This window comes from Pelobates fuscus, chromosome 2 (assembly GCF_036172605.1).
Source record: "Pelobates fuscus isolate aPelFus1 chromosome 2, aPelFus1.pri, whole genome shotgun sequence".
Lineage (NCBI taxonomy): Eukaryota > Metazoa > Chordata > Amphibia > Anura > Pelobatidae > Pelobates > Pelobates fuscus.
The window spans coordinates 169,581,154-169,593,625 of record NC_086318.1 but is presented as its reverse complement, the minus strand read 5'-3'; the positions used below and the strand labels follow the sequence as shown (position 1 = coordinate 169,593,625).

At 42.0% G+C, this 12,472-nt stretch overlaps 1 protein-coding gene across 1 annotated transcript in view; it reads left to right on the top strand.

Annotated features, from left to right (window-relative positions):
• Nucleotides 1–213: 213 nt before the first annotated feature.
• COL21A1 (collagen type XXI alpha 1 chain) overlaps nt 214–12,472 on the top strand; it is a 406,528-nt gene continuing 394,269 nt past the window's right edge. Inside the window, exon 1 of the mRNA XM_063442941.1 lies at nt 214–354. The gene's annotated coding sequence lies outside the window, so the exon portion shown is untranslated. The remainder of the gene's footprint in view (nt 355–12,472) is intronic.

The following is a 12,472-nucleotide window of genomic DNA, read 5'->3' as shown; positions in this document are numbered from 1 at the left end:
ATAATAACTTTTGGAAATGGTACTTGGAAAACACCTGGTGGATGAATATACAATTCATAAAGTTATGTAACATTGATCTGATTTGCAACCAAATGACATGAGCAAATAACAGGAATTCCAGCAGGTGGCGCACTTGAGTCATGTGTGTGTGTGTGTGTATATATATAAGTATCTATGGAAATTACAGCTTTGACTCTTATAAGAAGGAGAAGAGTGAGATGTGTAGAGCAGCCTGAGTTAAACTAGTGAAAGGCAAGCTCATGAAATTCGGAGGGTAGAATCTTCTTTACTTTCAAGAAAAAACAGCTGGCAGTAACTGAAAACTAAAGCAACCTTATTCCTCCCATAAATCAAGTAAGTACATCTATTTTAATATGTTTCTTAATTATTCTGAAGGTTTGACCAAGTTAAAATATGAGACCAGGTTTATTACAGTGCTTGCTCCCTTTAGAAGTAAAAATAAAAAATGATAATGCAGTTTGCAATCCATAATGGCCATTGCATGTTTCATATAATAGTGATGTAGAGTGGTTTTCCTGCTCTATGGAATGTTAGTATTACCCAAGCTGTAGTATTGTGGTCTCCATTGTAGGTGTTAGTGGGTACTTTCATTGACAGGTGCTATGTTTACAGAGTCTAACCTTAAAATGACCTAAATCAGGGTAAATCTTAAAGGGAAACCATCTTTTATTGTGTTTTAATTTCTAACTTCTTTACTTTCTACTGTAGCAGTAGACAGTACAATGTTTGTTCTGAGTGACACCATAGTATCCAGTCATGTACTGAATGAATTATGTTGTTCCTGCCTGAATTGTCCTGTGACATGTCTTTGCATCTTTGCTTACAATTGTGCTGGGAACATACAAGCTGTGGATAATATAATGTGAAAGTTCTTTTGGACATTGACCTCATAAATTGCACAGAATGCAAAAGAGTTCTTCATGTATCCTGGTAGCACATCCATAGAGTGTAGATATCATTTATGAAGAGTTAATCTGCTTCAAAATCCCAAAAGCAGAGTAATCACTTTTGAAACTAGATCAATGTTAATTCTTATTCTTCTGATTTTTTAGCTCTTTATGACTACTTGTGACTTACAGAGTTGATTAAAAATGGTTGGACTCAGCAGCTTATTGTAGAGTTTTCATCCGGAAAGGGTGGTGCTTAGATCTGGAAACCAGTGGTAGAAGTAATACATGATATCAACATGTATTAGGACTAAATTGTGTATCTGCAATTTATATTTACAGTAATATAAAACTAATTATAAAAAAAAAACGATTACTTTCTAGCCCTACAGCGTACTTAACCCCTTAACCCCTTAAGGACACATGACATGTGTGACATGTCATGATTCCCTTTTATTCCAGAAGTTTGGTCCTTAAGGGGTTAAGGACACATGACATGTGTGACATGTCATGATTCTATTTTATTCCAGAAGTTTGGTCCTTAAGGGGTTAAAGGGACACCCCAGACACCAATATTACTTTAATGTATTTGATTAAATTAATGATTAAACATTAATATGCTGTCTTTTTGCATGTTCAGATTTATAGCTTTTGCATAAAACACAAAAAACAACAAAACATTTTTGCAGAATGCTGCACCGTAAGCTTGCCTCTTTAGTCACACCCCACTCCAGAAAAATACTTCCTTATCAAAAAGGTATGCACACAGCTCAACCCGTGATAGCACTAAGTTATCTGAACTACAGAACAAACTGCATTAGAAAGAGAGGGCACCCAGGGAGACATATAGGAAGGATATCGCTAACTTATGGTTTCTCTGACAGTCTGCAACCAAGTTGTGAGTTAAGAGCAACTCACGTATATCTGTTGGGGCGGAAAGTTTGAAAAGGAGTATTTCTGGCAGGAGGAGGCATGGCTAAAGAGGAAGGCTTATGATGCTGAAATATTTATTTCTTTGTGCAAAAACTATAACAATTTTAGCATGTGAAAATACAGAGTGTTAATGAGTCCAAACTTTATTAAATGGATTAAAGTTGTATTGGTGTGCGGAGTGTCCCTTTAAACGCAAATGCAAAAAATACATTTATTTTATTTACATAAAAATATATAAATATAATTGAGATGATAATTAGTAAAACAGATATCCTCTTCATAACACATGACATTGTCATAATAACAATGATTTGCTTTGCCTACAAGGGGTAAAAGGCTCAGTCATACAAGGGGTAAAAGGACCCCTTCCTTCTAGTTTTTTTTTTATGTATTATATTAACATGGTATTTAACATATGCAAAATACATTTTTTAAAATGTAATATAATACAGTTGCCTCTGAAGTTTGTTTGTTGCACTTAACCTCTCATTTAGCTGCTGATACCTGGCAGTGGCTGAACATTTTCAATCAATGCTCTTGAATGTAGGGGAGTATCACTGAACACAAGTGAGCATGATCTCATTGACATCACACACGGAAGTGCAAAGCCTGTAACATTATAATTTCTACTGCAATACGTACTGCACTCAGGGCCGGTGCAAGGATTATTGCCGCCCCCCCCATATGTCCTGCCAACCATGTGACATCACAATGCCCCGCCCATATGCTCTGCCATATGGGTCAACGCCAGTCTTCACAAAGTGTATTTTACCTAAAAAGACAGTGTGTTTACATTAAAAAGCCTACAGGCACAGGCTATAGACACCAGAACCACTACATTATGCTGTAGTGCTTCTGGTGACTATAGTATCCATTTAATGTGAGGTAAATTAGAGATTAGTGCCACTAATAATATATTGGATTGCCTACTTACCACCAGATGAGGACAAGAGGCTGATGATGGGCTCAGTCTGGCTCCACAGGTCTGGTGTAGAAGAGGCTCTCTGGAGACTGTTTTTAACAGTGCTCACAACAATTAACGAACAGGAAGCAGCTCCATTTTTTAGGGCCCCTTACACAGCTCAAGGTCTGGGCCCCCGGGGGGCATACGCCTACAATGCCCACCCATAAATCCACCTGCATGGCCCATCCATGGCCCATCATGTGTGCAATTTGTTTAAGGGATGTAGTGTGTTTATATGGGATGTAGTGTGTGTTTGCGTTTAAGGAATGCATTGTATGTTTCTGTGTGTGTGTGTGTGTGTGTGTGTAAGGGGTGCAAGGTTTGTTTCTGTGTATGTAATTGAATGCAGTGTGTGTCTGTAAGGGGTGCATTAATTATGTAAGAGAACGTAAGGGATGTATTGTGTGTGAGTAGGAATGCATTGTATGTTTCTGTGTGTGTTTGTGTGTGTCACTTAGTGCTCTCCCTTGGCCCCCTGTCCCTCTGCAGTCCCCCCTTGGTGGTCTTCTCACTCCCCTCTCCCCCCTTAGTGGTCCTCCCTCTCCCAAACCCCTTAGTGGTAATCTCCCCCCCCTTAGTGGTCCTTACCCTCCTTCCCTCTCCTTAGTAGTCCTCCCTCCTTACTCCCCTTTGGTGGTCCTTCCCCCCCTTAGTGGTCCTCCCTCTCCCAAACACCTAGTGGACCTCCCCTCCTCCTCCCTCAGTGGTCCTTACCTTCCCACCCCCGTTCCCCCTGTGTTCCTTCACCCCCCTCCCCCAGTGGTCCTGACTCACCCCTCCCCTAGTAGTCCTTACCCTCCCTCCCCTCCCCTAGTGGTCCTTCCTCCCCCTTTTCTAGTGGTCCTTACTCTCCCCTCCCCTAGTGGTCCTTACCCCCCCAGTGGTTCTTAGCCCCTGGTCCTTACCCACCCCCAGTGGTCCTTATCCACCCCCTCCCTCCCCTAGTGGTCCTTATCCCCCCCTCTCCCTCCCTCCCCCAGTGGTCCTTATCCTCCCTCCCCTCCACTAGTGGTCCTTACCGCCCCCTCATGGTCCTTACCCCCCCAGTGGTCCTTACCCACCCCAGTGGTCCTTATCCACCCCCTCCCTCCACTAGTGGTCCTTATCCCCCTCTCCCTCCCTCCCCTAGTGGTCCTTATCCTCCCTCCCCTCCCCTAGTGGTCCTTTCCCCCCCTCATGGTCCTTACCCCCCCCTGGTCCTTACCCACCCCCAGTGGTCCTTACCCCCCTCGTGGTCCCCCCACCCCCTCGTGGACCCTCCCTCCCCTAGTGGTCCTTACCCCCCTCGTGGTCCTTACCCCCCCCAGTGGTCCTTACCCACCCCCAGTGGTCCTTATCCCCCCCTAGTGGTCCGTTATCCCCTCCCTCCCCTAGTGGTCCGTTATCCCCCCCCAGTGGTCCGTTATTCCCCCCCTAGTGGTCCGTTATTCCCCCCCCTCCCCTAGTGGTCCGTTATCCCCCCCTCCCGTAGTGGTCCTTACCCTCCCCTCCTGCCCATGTAGCGTGGCCGAGCGGCGCGGAACCCGGGACAGGAACCTCTGTTTCCTGTACCCGGCCGCCGGCGGACTGACAGGAAGTGCTACATGGAGAGACCGGCAGGAGGGAGCGCTCTGCGCTTCCCTCCTGCCGGTCACTGAAACCCGGCCGCCCTCCATGCAGCAGTGCTGCGCCGCCTGGGGCTTGTTAAAGCGCTCAGGCGGCGCAGCATGAGGAGGCGCAGCGGGGACAGGGATCCGGCGCCCCCTGATAAGTTGCGCCCTAGGCGGCTGCCTAGGTCGCCTTACAGGTGGCGCCGGCCCTGACTGCACTCACCATTGTGTTTGCCACTTGCTTTTGGAACTAAATTTCTTGTTACCAGACGTCCAGGTATCATTAAAATGAATGAATGCAATTTTAGAGTTATTGGTTTAGTTTTATATTGCATTTTAGATATTGTTATTGCATACTACAATAAGCGTCATTTAACTTCATGTGTGCTCCAGCACTGGTCCTCCTTTGCTGAGAAAACTATTTCTCTGACAGAGCTTTAGTCAGTTCGCCTGTGCCACAGAGGAACTTTCACCTCTGGAATTATGAATTATGTGATCATTATGTCCATATACAGTCAAGTGTTATTGAATATAAAATTTGGAGCTAAACTTAAGTTTTCACACGCATTGTATACCTGTAACTAAACTAGTGTGCTGTGCTCCAATAACTATAAAATGTTAAAGGGACATTATAGTTAACAGAAAAACCGAACTTAATGTTGTTGTTCCTGTGTCTACTACCCAGGGCCGCTGCTCAAAGGGGGGCGCCGGCCCTAGATCTTTATTGCTTTGCTTGTTTGGCCTCCCATCTATATTGGAGAAGTTCTACAAATTGTTCCGCCGGTCATGTTACAGGGCGCTAGGGAGCACTTACATGTCTGCTGACTAGCACCCGGTGTAACACTGGTCTGACAGCATTCACTTCAGCCTACTCAGCCCACCCCCCCAACATATACTGCCATGGTTGCAACAGCATGAGGGGGCTTCAATTCCTCGCTCCCGCTCCTTGCCCTGTACGTGGGGACAAGTGGGCAGGAGCATAGCATGAGCAGGGCTGAGACGGAGTGAAGGCGGCCAGGCGCATGGAAGCTGCCAGGAACACACGAAAAGCAAAGTCATATATGCAAGAAAGATACGAGGGTCAATGGGACATCATCATGTGTGTTTGTGAAGAATTTGTGTTTGTGCATGTCGTCTGCGTGGGTCAGTGTGTGTCTGCGTGGGTCAGTGTTTGTCTGTTTGGGTCAGTGTGTGTCTGTATGGCTCAGTGTTTGTCTGTATGGGTCAATGTCTGTCTGTAGTGTGGGTCAGTGTTTGTCTGGAGTGTGGGTCAGTGTCTGTCTGCAGTATGTCTGTGTGTGTCTGTATGGGTCAGTGTGTATCTGCAGTATGGGTCTGTGTGTGTCAGTGTGTGTCTGCATGGGTAAGTGTGTGTCTGCATGGGTAAGTGTGTGTCTGCATGGGTAAGTGTGTATCTGCATGGGTCAGTGTGTGTGTCTGCATGTGTGTGTGTGTGTGTGTGTGTGTGTGAGTCTGCATTCATTAGTGTGAGTGTCAATCTCTTTCACCAGTGTGTGCGTTAGTCTGTAGTGTGGGTCAGTGTCTGTCTGCAGTATGTCTGTGTGTGTCTGTATGGGTCTGTGTGTGTCTGCATGGATCACTGTGTGTCTGTATGGGTCAGTGTCTATCTGCAGTATGTCTGTGTGTGTCTGTATGGGTCTGTGTGTGTCTGCATGGATCACTGTGTGTCTGTATGGGTCAGTGTGTATCTGCAGTATGGGTCTGTGTGTGTCAGTGTGTGTCTGCATGGGTAAGTGTGTGTCTGCATGGGTAAGTGTGTATCTGCATGGTTCAGTTTGTGTGTCAGTCTGCATGGGTGAGTGTGTATCTGCATGGGTCAGTTTGTGTGTCAGTCTGCATGGGTGAGTGTGGGTCAGTCTGCATGGATCAGTGTGTGTGTGTCAGTCTGCATGGGTCAGTGCGAGTATATCAGTCTGCATAGGTCAGTGTATGTCAGTATGCTTGGGTCAGTGTATGTCAGTCTGCATGAGTGGGTGGAGCAAATGGGGCAGCAATTTTTTTTTCCTAGGACCGCAAAAATCCTTGCACCGGCCCTGTTACTACCTGTCTCTGCAGGAATTTTCAGAGGACAGGCAGTGTTTACATTGCTGCCTAGGGACACTTTCATTGGCTGCCCCTCAGATGTCCTCTAGAGGTGTTTTCTTATGTTCAGATTCTCCACACTCTGCATGGAGATGCTGAACTTTTCCCACAGAGATGCATTGATTCAATGCATCTATATGAGGAGATGCTGATTGGCCAATTCTGTTTTTGGCTCCACTCCCGCCCTGCTCCCTTGGCTGACATTATCAGAAATGACAATATAAGCCAAACCCACGGGGAAGCATTGGATTGGCTGAGATCATCATTTCTGATGTACACTGGAAATAAGGTGAGTTTTCTACTTATTTAAGGAAGGTGGGTTCAGAAACCTAAATAGTGTTTTTAACACTATAAGGTCACGAATACAGTTCCTGTCCCAATAGTGTTCCTTTAAGAAATCATATATTTATATCATGCAATGTAATGTGTATCAACCAAAATGCGAAATTGTGTCCATTCTTTTTCTGAATAGTATCTTTGAGTTTGGAAACACTAACACAAAGTCAATAATAAAGGGTTAAACAAAGATTGGGCTATTTTCAATCTAATCCAAAACAACTGTAACTTTCTATAGTCCAAAATGTGCCTGGCTCTAGGTGGAAAAAACTCAAAGCAGGGTGACACTCTCCTTCTTTACTAGCATGTCCGCCTGGATCTATTAGGCAATGGACTCCACTAGACTGATACAGCTTTCACAAATGTATTGTGAAATAAAATAAAAAAACAATAAGCATTAGCATTAAAAAAGTGCAGAATCCTGCTATCAAGTCCTAAAATCTAAGACACATGTTGCTTAATAGCTTCTTCAACCGGCATGTTTCCATCTCCAGGTTTCGCGCTTTTAAATCTATGCAGCTCTCTTCTTCCAGGATCGGGTTCCTTCATGGCTATGACCATTCATATTGCCCCTCTTTGGAATTTACATGATATTGAGGCCGGTGGTTTTAATTTTGTGGCTGATCAGTGTAATATTCAATACAATTTCAGCTTAGTGTCACATGGATATTCAATTAAAGTGCAAACAGTAATATTCAATCTAAGTGCTTGTAAATCCTTATATAAAACAAAGCAAAGTGTAATGTACTCAATCTCTGTAAAGTGCAATAAATGTCATCAAAAAATATCTAATTAAGGTGGTTAGTGCGAACCATATATACAACTTCCATTAAAGTGCTAATCACAACAAATATCTAAAAAGTGCATAAAAAATCCTCCTGTACAAAACACTGCAAGTGCATTACACTTAATACACAAACATCCAATAACAGTGTCACAGTGCTATATACATAATACAGAAATATTAGTTCTGATAATACATCCTGAGGTATCACTTTCATCGATCAATCCTCAAAGGAAAAAGAACAAACAATATAATGGTGTGGATATTCTATGCAGACGGACATCAATGTTTGTATATTACTTCATTACAATGAGAAATGGGTAGATTGGCGGTAAATACAAAGTGCAAGTGCAGCTCCCCTCGTGTATATAATCACTCACAAGACACTGTACAGTACAATATAACAAATAATACAAACAAGCAGGGGATGCAAAAAATCAACACCAACACATTGTGAGATATACATAAACACAGACAACGTTTGTTGGTGAAAATCTGATTAATCTGTAAAACAAAATAATTCACATAGAATATTACTGTTTTTACAGATAGTGATTAATCATATAGGTAATGGGTCACTCACAATCTCAAGAGCCACATATAGCAGGCTCTGGCTATGTTGGCATATAGATATTGTAGCTGCTTTGGTATTTATAACCAATCCTGATATGTATTCTCCCACAAAACCAATAAGGCGACTTCAAATATTGTAATGAAGAAAAGACTATTTACTTAATAGGGTAAGTAAAAGCAGATACAGGAAATAGCAAACATCAACAAATAAAACAGTCCAGAATTAGGTAAAAACAGAAGACAGTAGGTAACGCCCGTATCGCTATATAAACCAAATAGCGTCCGGGTGTGTCCAACTATTTTCGGTACCAAATTGAGACTCCAGGGGTCTCCAGGGGCTTAAACCCAATATACTCTATACAAAAAGGAAGAAGTAAATAGATACATGTGAACACAACACAAACAGTGTTAATGGATCACTGTATCACCTAAACATATAAATAGTCATACCGATATGGTTAATGTATAGACAAGAGTGTACAAGATACCTAATGTCAGGTGAATAATTATAAACGAGATCTGGTAGAGACGAAAAGAATAATAATAAATAATAATTGTTTAATAACCACCTAATAAGGTATGCTCCTATATACAAAAATATAGTATATTGCAATCCAGAATCTTGGGCTGCAGGTAATGTCAAATATATAATGTGAGCTTTATTTAGAGTTGGCTCCTAATATATAAGAACATAACCCTGGAAGTCTGTCTTGTGGAATATTCTAAAAAACGTCCTCCTCATAGGGTACAGCCCATATGTCTGTCTGTATTTCCATACAAAGATAAAGTACCTCAGAGGATAAAAGCTGTCAAATTGTTAGTAAGGAGAGGGTAAAGGATGAAAGATCAAAAACCAGCTAAAACAGAATTCTGCCCGTCATCATTAAATAGCTTCTCTCCCTGGTAAACTAACTAGACAGGTATAGGAGCAGTAAGAGATGAAGGAAAAAAAGAAAAACTTATAACAACATCTTTAACCAAAAAGTGATGGGCAAAAAATACAGTGCCCAGTGCCCATAAACCCCCTCTTGGGTTTATGGGCACTGGGCACAGCATTTTTTGCTTATCACAGAGCAGGTGATAAAACATTTTAAAGGAACTTATCATCTGATTTCAAACAGGCTGTGTCAGTCACAGCCAGGAGAGATATTACTAGGGCTGCATAAACAGAAACAAAAGTGATTTTACTCCTAAATGGCAGAGAAGTTAGCAGTAACACTTTAAAAACATGATATATACACAAAATATGGTTAATTAAGCTAAATTTCTTTTGGTGACTTTAGTGTCCCTTTAACCCCTTAAGGACCAACTTTCTCAAATAAAAGGGAATCATGACATGTCACACATGTCATGTGTCCTTAAGGGGTTAAAGAAATATTTCAACAGAGAGAAGTAAGAGACAAAGACACTGAAAAGTAGAGGTGGGAAAAGAGACTAGTGCAAACACAAATAGTTTTGGCAGTCATGACACTCTGTCACTCTGTCATTAAGGGGGTATATCAGCAGGAAGAAACACGTTCAGATTCTTACCAAGAACTGCCCAGCTGATAAAGCCTGATTTGTGAGAGGCAAACGCGTCCTGGCAACAGTGAGGGTCTATTTGATTTACTATATTTAATATTGTAGTTTTATATTTGAATAAATACCATTTTAATATACTTGGTACTTCGTTCCTGTGTTTGACGAAAGAAGCCTGGCACTGGCTCCACCATTGTGAGTACCCATTTGGAAAGTGCTTTTTTGGACATATATATACATTGCTCCACTACCCTATGTCTGTCTTTTTTGAGCCACTGTCTAGGATCCATCAAGAGGATCTCTAAAACAAAGAAGGGAACCCCTAACCCATTCCCACCAGAGCTGTGTTGTAGCTCACAAAAGTGTGAGTGTTCAATTGTCACAGCAAATACTGTATAATTATTCCATACGGTTATACACTATTGTATGTATTTTCTGATTCTAAAGGTATAAAGATTTTTTTTTAAGGTATTTTATTGTCTTCACATGTCTAACACGTTTTAACTGGTAATAAGAACTACACTGTTTACTTTGGTTTGTGATGTATTGTTTGGGATGTGTATGAGAATATAGCACATCTCGATGTGACAGCAGCTTAATTGTTAAAAACTTAATACACACATTTATATATAACTTTAACAATAAGCACCAATACACTTTAGTTTTATGACACTGTCATGCTTAAGGTGCAAGCTAGGCTAGATGAACTGTGTGCAAAGCTTGAAGTATGTGCTGCAAAGTACTGTCATTATCTCAGAATTTGGGGGATTCAGAGCTCACCTAAGAGAAGGGGGTAAGGTATGAAAAGTTCCTGTTTTGTCTCCCTGCATACTTCTCTGCCAACAATAATAAAATCCGGGAAGTGTGTGTTGCCCAGCAATGATCACTGTGTGATTGGCAGTAACAGCATATCCCTCTCATACTATAATCTCACAGTACAGAGCGCTCACAGAGCAAATGCATCGCTAGGGAATTATCAAAGAAGCATGTCTCTTATTTGACACTACAAACACCTAGGGACATATGTGGAATATTGCGCTAGAGAGAAATACCAGCATACAAATATGGAGTTTCTACAGTAGTGGGTCCCACACAGTCTATTCAATTTTCCATGAAAATAAAATGTGTGTGAAAAACACAAAAAAACTTAAATACAGGGTGGGCCAAAACTTAGATTAGGATTTTACACGTAAATAACTTATTTGTTAGTAGTTCAATTTATTGTTGCAAGGACATATTATAAATTGGTCTTGGGAGATTCATCACAGGTAATTTCATGAAGGAACTGATACCGGAGAAACTGACGGAAGCCAAGCACAGAGAGATGGACACAGGTTTCTTCAGGAAGGAAGAGATTCTTTATTGGATCACCGATCGGGACTCAGAGGGACTAGCGTCACCAAAATACAGCAAAGTCTGAGTACTGAATACATAGAGTACATTCCTTATATAGCACTGTAGCTCCTCCCACAATTAACTACACCCACACATACCCTTAACCTATTTAATAAATAGAGTCTAAACTCATCCATCCGGTCTAACCACGTGGCTCATCTGATACAAAGGAGAGGGACGCGTAATTCCAGTTCTTACATTCCTGCACCTGGTCAGTACAGTGATAACAGTATCTTAGCTACGTGTAATTAACTAACTGATACTACAAACACATATACATACATATGCCTTGTGGCAATCTTAGCCTGCTAAACTTGTATTTTACTGGAATTACATCACATTCCCCCCTTTGATGCCTCTGATATTTCACAATTACTTGAGGCATCACTTAACCTTGGTTTGCATATACCTCAGGTTACCATGAACCAGACCAGACTTATCTTATGATGTGAATCTTTTAACACTCATCTTCCTGCATTGGTTCTCCTTGATCTAGAGCCTTATACTTATATATCGCCATTATCTGTGCAGCAGCCTTCCTCTCTGCTATACTTCCTATCAGGCTTTGCACAGACCTAACTACTAAGGGTATAAGACACGGTAGGAGTAGACACAACAGTAAAATCAGTAGGACTCCACCTACCACTGCCTTAAGCCCTCCAAACCACTCATACCAGCTACCAAACCAACTACTTGGATTGTACCCTTTCCATACCTGAGTAGGCACATGCACTAGTTTAACCATATGGCTAGTAAGCTCAGCTATTGCTTGCCCTTCGTCATCTATTTGAAGACAGCAATTGCTCAGGTTAAACTTCCCACATACACCTCCCTCTACTGCCAAAAGGTAATCCAAGGCTAATCTATTTTGGTACACTGCTGTCCTCATCCTGGTATTATGCTTCGCTAGAAGATTGAGTGCTTGTGAGGTCTCATTAGTAATAATCTCAACCACCGCCTGTAATCTTATAATACGGTTGAGCATATAAATTGGGGTTCTATAACCAAAGGTACCATCTTCTGCCCACGTGGCTGGCCCATAATAATCTATGATACGCTGGGGAGGCCATTCATTATCTTCCCAGGTGCCTATCTCTAAGGGTCCCCTTTTCTTCCTATGATTCACATCATACACTTTAACACCTAAAGTCTCACCTGTTTCAATCGGTAACAAGAAGAAGGATGGTTTGAGCATACCCAACACACATGCCCCTTCCCAGTCCTGTGGCAACTCCGAATAGGCTTTCTTACCACAGATCCAGTACAAATTTGCTGGGGCTCTCCAGGTAGATGTGATGGATAAATCAAACCACACATCCTTTAAACTGGCATATCTAGCAAACGGGTTAGATGGTTCTGAGACATTTGA